This window comes from Dermatophagoides farinae, chromosome 1 (genome assembly GCF_024713945.1).
Source record: "Dermatophagoides farinae isolate YC_2012a chromosome 1, ASM2471394v1, whole genome shotgun sequence".
NCBI lineage: Eukaryota > Metazoa > Arthropoda > Arachnida > Sarcoptiformes > Pyroglyphidae > Dermatophagoides > Dermatophagoides farinae.
Genome location: NC_134677.1, coordinates 4325600 through 4332515, shown reverse-complemented (window position 1 = coordinate 4332515; position 6916 = coordinate 4325600).

Here is a 6916-nt window from a genome sequence, read left to right as displayed (position 1 = left end):
ATGCATTCATTTAGATTATGTTATGGATAGGTAGACATTTTTTTTTCACTGTTGTTTCCTCTCTTTTTCTCTTTTTATTCATTCACATTCATGAACTTTATGCATGTGGGACATTTGTCATTTTTCATTTCATTTTTTTTTGTTAGTCTTTCTGTTTTATTTTTTGGCAACTTTATTTACATGTTGGAATGGTGCTGTCAGGTTGGTTGTGAAGTTTCTTTATTTCTCTATTGGCATTCAACAACTATGCCAAATCATTTTCCTGTGTATTCAATTATTCGTTTGGCCGTCATATTTTTTTCCTGTGGTTTTCAATCATAACTTTGTATGCAATATGATTTTTTTTTGTTTGAAATATGAAAACGCCTTTTTAAACATGAAATGTAACCACCTAAAAAAACCACAGATTTAATACATGACCTTTTATGAAATACTAATCATCATTAATCATAAAAATTGTCAAAAGGTATACACACACATATATATATATATGGACTCTATAATCGATATTATCATAATTCATATATATGATATGGCAATACAATAACAACAGATGGCTTCTGCATTTATATCAAAAAAAAAATAAAATAAAATAAAACCAATAAGCACAGCCTTCCTTCAAAACCGCAATATTATGAGTTTGCGTGTGTGTGTATGTTATATCTGGTTTTGGGCACTGGTCTTGATTCTTTTTTCTATTTTTGTGTGTGTGAGAGAGTATACATTAACTGGATAAAGGCAGTTATTAAAACCGCAAAAATATTAATAATATACGGCTCTATATAGTAGATAGACTGTATGGAGAGAAAGAGAGAATAATCATACATCCTCAAGTGATTGAAATAGAAACAAAACTATATGTAAGGCGGGAATCGAAAAAAAGCAGTCATTTTTTCATGAGTGAGAAAGATGATGTTAGTTGAAAACTAAAAAAAAACACTGACTATGATGATATGACATGATGTGATGATTCTGGACATACGATGATGATGATGATGATTCGATGAATGGCCAATTTAAAATTGAATAAAATTAAATTGACTGAATGATTGAGCATGATATTGATGATGATATCGGAATCAACTTTATCGATATCGAATATTCGATAATATTGTCAAACATTGTATCATGAATGATGGTGTTTTGACTTTGATTTTTTTTTTGTTATTTCATACAATAGAAATCCTTTTATTCTTTAGTGAAGATAACAAAAAAAAAAATTTCCTGAAAGTTAAATCAAGCAAAACTTTTTTTTACATTCTATGAAATGAAAAAAAGATAAAATTTAATCGTCATCATCATTATCATGTCATGATTCATTTTGATTGATTTTTTTTGGTCTAAAAATAAAATTACATCAACAACAACAAAAGCAATGGTAATAATAATAATAATAATAACAATTGTCTAACAAAGATAACAATGATGATTGAAAATTATATTATAATTAAAGTTTTTGTGGCGACCTACCTGATGGATCACACTTGCTATCTTTTTTTTTCTTGAACAAATTTTCATCGTTGAACTCCAAATTAAAAAGGTTTCCCCTATCTTTCTCTCCATTTCTTTCTTACTCAATTACAGATGATATAATTATTGAATCATGGAGCATCATACTTTTATTTTGTCGCTGTTGTTTGTGCATTGATTTCAGATCTATCATCGTATATATATGGAAAGTATATCATGCTCATGTATATCAATGGCATTGATTTTTCAATGGAAATCATTCCATTATTAGATGAAGATGATGATGATAATAATGTTCATGAACGTTGAATTGAAAAAAAAGTTGTTGAACCAAAAAAAAAGAAAATAATTTTATAGCCATCAATATGTTGAAAGTTTTTTTTTTTGTTTGTTGTTGTTGTTTTTTTTTTCTGGTTGATATTCTTCGTTCTTTAATAGATTTTTATGACTTTTTCTTTGCTATTTTATTATTATTATTATTATTATATAAGTATAGATGTGTATTACGTTGACAACAAATAATGCCATACATGCATACATTTTGAATTTTCTTTATTCATACATTCCTGAGTTTTTTTTTAATCTACGATTATTTTCCTCTTCTTTAAAAGAAATTCATTTCTTTTTTTTTTGCCTTCAATCAATCGATCAATCGCCATAACTTTGTTGCAATCATCACCGAAAAAAAAATGCAAGAACAAGAATATTTTTTTTCTCTACCGATTCTTTACGATTTTCTTTCATCATCATCTACATTTTAATATCCAGATTTTATATGACATATCATCATTTATTAAAGAAATATACAGCTCATTTATATTGACACTACAGGTTCTTATATTTATTTGTTCATATATCGAATTGAATTAAGAAAAAAAAACATTAAAAAAACAAGAAAAAAAAATTTCTTTGATAATCTTTGCTTTGTTATTGGTGTTTAATTTTTTTTAACAGCTTTCTCATGGTTTTTTTTGGACCATATCATGTTAACCCTCGGGCAATGATGATGATTATGATTATGATGTGATGTGATCAAGTTGAAATTTAAATTTCTTTTGAAATATTGATCCAAATCGTGAATTGAAGCTATGGAGAATAAGAAATGTTGTCAAATTGAATGCGAAAATTATGACAATTTTTTCGCCGAATCAATTTCAATTGACATCAAGCATTTTTTCTTTTTTTTCATTGTCATTAATGTCAATCACTTTTGCAAATTTGACCTATCAAATGTATTATCATATTGTCCAAAGAATAATAATAATCATAAAAAATCGGTCGGATATCGATAAATAAAAATTCGATTTTTTTTTCTTTCTCTCTCTTTTGATTTTCTAATTTTATTAGATCATGTTGTGAAAACAAGAAAAAGTCCAAAATTTTGTTGTTGTCCAATATGTCCAATATGAATGCATTAAAGGCCATATTTTAGTGGATATGCAGGGAGTGTATGTGTGTGTGTGTGTGTGTGTGTGTGTGAAGATAATATTAACAAGAATGGTGGTCAATACTATTGATTTATTTTTATGCAATTCGTTTCGTTTCAATCGAGACTATATTTTTGCCAAGAGAGTTTTCATTTTGTTGTTGTTTGTCGATTCCAAGTTTTAACTTTTATGACCATATATATATTCGTTCTTTTGAATATACCAAAACCTGAACTTGGACAAGAAAAGAAAAGAAAAATTTTTCTTTCGTTCAAATTTTTTTAGTTGTGTGCTTCTACACAACACAAATACAGTCAGCCAATGTAGATCCAGGTTATAGCATTTTTTTGTGCATATCGTAGGTTTTTTTTTTTTTTTTTGATTTTCGGTCCTTCTCATGAAAACAAGAAATGATGAGTGATAAACGATAAAGTTAAATTGATTTTTTTTTTGTTTTGTTTTGTTTGTTTGCATGTTTATTTCATATATGTTTGTATGTATGTACATTTATATATACGAAAGTAGAAAAAAAAGATGGCAATTTCAAATTTCAGGCCACAAATGATGAGCCGAAAGAAAAATTCAATGCAATAAACATAAAATCAAAATGAAAATCAAATCAAATGGAACATTCTTTGATTCAGTCGTTCATTTTTATATTTGATAAACATATAAATTCATTTCGAAATTTTTTCGCTCTATCATTCCCGAAAAACTAGTGATGATGATAACAAATCAAAATCAAAACAAATTAATTAGAATAAGAAACTGTCGCGACAATAAAATAATCTGATTTAATCTTTGGAGAGAGAGATATATATAAAGAAAAACCTGTGAGAATTCATGTTGGTTGTCTAAAAAAAATATGTCGCCGATTTGATGTGATAATTTAATTTTTTTTCTTTCTCTATCATATTATCGAACGGGTTATGATATTTCAAATCTTTTTTACTATTCCATACCTTCATAGCTGGACAATCAATATAATCGGTCGTTGTCTCTTCACTGATCATCATCATGAAGCTGCTGATCACCAAATTGAATTGAATGGAATTTTTTTTTCTATGCTCTTTAAATGTGTATTTTATTGGTCTTTTTTTTATTAAATAATGAAATCTACTTGGGAACCAAATCATCAAACCAATGAAAAGAGAGAGAGAGAATATCAAAATCAGATCGTACAGTAAAAAAAGCTAAACGTCTACCAAATGTCTTTATAAGTTGTTGTTCATCAATGTTGATTTTCTAAATTATGATGATCAATTATCGATGATGGCTACACAATGCAGCTGTTGTTTAGTCATAAAATAATGCAAGCATTTTCATTGCTTAGTTTATAAAAAAAAATTTTTTTCGGGAAGGAGGACCAAGAAAAGTATAAGAATTTCAATCTCAAATCATCGTTTATTTCTATAATTCATTCAATGATTTTTCATTCCATTAAGGTAGACAAATTTTTTTTCGGGTTCGAAATTCTGTTTATCATTAATTTTAATCGAGAAATGAAACAAAAAAATTCCCTCGATGAATTTCGATCATCAATGTCACATATATTCATTTGTATTGAATGAATAGACAATGAACAATCATCAAACTAACAAACAATTCGAGCACAAATTCATGATGACAATGACGAAGTCTGACTCATTTTCGTTTTTTTTTTATTTTATTTTGGAATCATTTATTCAATCCATTCATCTAAAGATGGTAAATGTTGTTGATTCAGTAATAATGATGATCAAGGATACATAGCAAAAAAAACGTCGTATCATCATTAGAAAGAAATGGCAATTATTTTAGTGTATACATTCTTTCATTTTCGATGAAATGACGAGGCAAAGAGAATATCGGTTGAAACACACATTTTTCCATTTTCAAATAAATTTTTTTCCATCCGTTTTTTTTCATTTTGTTTTGTTTTGTTTCATCTCTAAATGTACAGATTTGAGATTCAAATTGGAAACAACAATACCAGAAAAAAACAGCACAAAATACTTTAATCAAAATTGATAATGACGATGAATATTTTAGTCATCGTGATTCAAGTGAACGATAGAGAAGAGTTGAATTTTTTTTTTATTGCAAAGAAAAATAACGGATGTTTATGATATTTAAATTGTACATATTATTATGTGCAAATTTCGATTTTCAAATTCATGATGATGATGATGACGATGATTGCTTCCATTTCTCATCCCCTTTTTTTACGATAAAACATTGTCGAAAATAGTAGCAAATGATGGTTGCCTCGTATACCATTATTGGAACAAATTAGTATAATCATTTGCTAATATTTCTCTTTTTATTTTTCTTTTTTCGTGCAAATTCATGTTATTCTGATTTCAGTAGTGACTGTTTTTTTTTTTTTTTTGATGAAAAATTGTAAATTTAAATTAATATCAGATCTAAAATGAAGATGAAGTTGGAATAAAATGTCGAGACTACAAAATAAAAGAAATGAACGTCAATTATGCTAATTTTTTTTCTAGGTTCACAAAATTGTTCCGAGATGCATGTCAATGGAAAATTTTTTCATTTCTTTTATCTATATTTTTAAAATCGATCGTAAGACTGAATTGGAACAAATAAATCAAAACAAATTGTTGTCAGAATAAAATGGTCCGTTTTTCCTCATTTTATTTTTATTTCTAATTCTTTGTTCATTAAAAATTTCAGTGGATAGCAAATAGAAAAAAAATTGAAAATCTGCAACAATCAAACAGAAAAGAAGCAAATTCTTTTTTTCTGGTAAATCAAAGGATTGGTATATGTCTAAATGTAAATGATTTATTTTATGGATTTTTTCTATTTGATTCATTGACATTAATTCAAATGATGATAAAATTATCGGATGAATTGGTTACAGCCTAATGGCAAGATTTCAACGGAAAAAATTCCTGTGTCATCAACATTATCAATAAAATTGAATTTAAAGAACAAAAAATCCTCATAACACGATGATGAGATTAACGGATTAGTATACGATATTTTTATGGTTCATGCACAAGATATTTTCATCAAAAACAAATTTCATTTAATCAATAATCAACACATTCAACATAAATTAAATTCATTTAAGGAAAAAATGTAAATGAGATTCTTGAAATTGAAATTAGAAAATGTTTTTTCTTCTGTTAATTAGTAAAAAATTTCAAATTCAATTTAGCCTGATTATAATTCATGAATTTGTGACAAGTTGACAATTGTTTTTGTGATTGCGACAATTATTCATGATTATTCATTCATTAAGAGATTTGATATTGTTTTTTTCCATTTCAAATTAAAATCGATCTTAACAATAAAAATTTTCAAGAAAAAAAAATTCTAAAGAAATTAAAAATTCATTAAAAAAGTAATGATTATCATTGAATATCATTACACATGATTATAATATGAATTTTTTCTTACATAGGTAGCAATTGAAAAACTAATTGAAAACATTGCCAGGAAAACTTTATGGTGCGAAAAGACAATATTAAATATGTTGTGTTTCGTTTAATACTTTATATATATTGTACTACACCGTTCATGAACACATTAAAACGGGATATGCATGAATCGTTTTATTTCATGCTTAGTTGATTTATAATATTTCGCACACGTGTCATGAATTTTGCAATATATTTATTATGATCATAATGGCCATAATAATGTTCATGATGATGATGACATGATGATCATAATAATTATCATCATCAATCGGACACAAATAAAAAGAGGTGAAAGGTCACTAATAATTTAGTGACACATTTTAATCGTACCAGACATTATTGATGATCTGATTATGAATCGAGTGAATAGAGCGAAAAAATTCTGAAAATATTTTTTTTTCCTACACAAATAAATATAATCAATTTGATCGAGAATAGATTCCTGAGTCTGAGTGTTTGTATATGTTTGCATATTAAATGTCAAAAGAATCATTCCAGTGTGAAATGATATGCAAATTAAAATTGCCATTTTTTCCTTTTTGTCCGAATACTTGAATCTAGGCTAAACAATGATGATGGCGAAAAAAA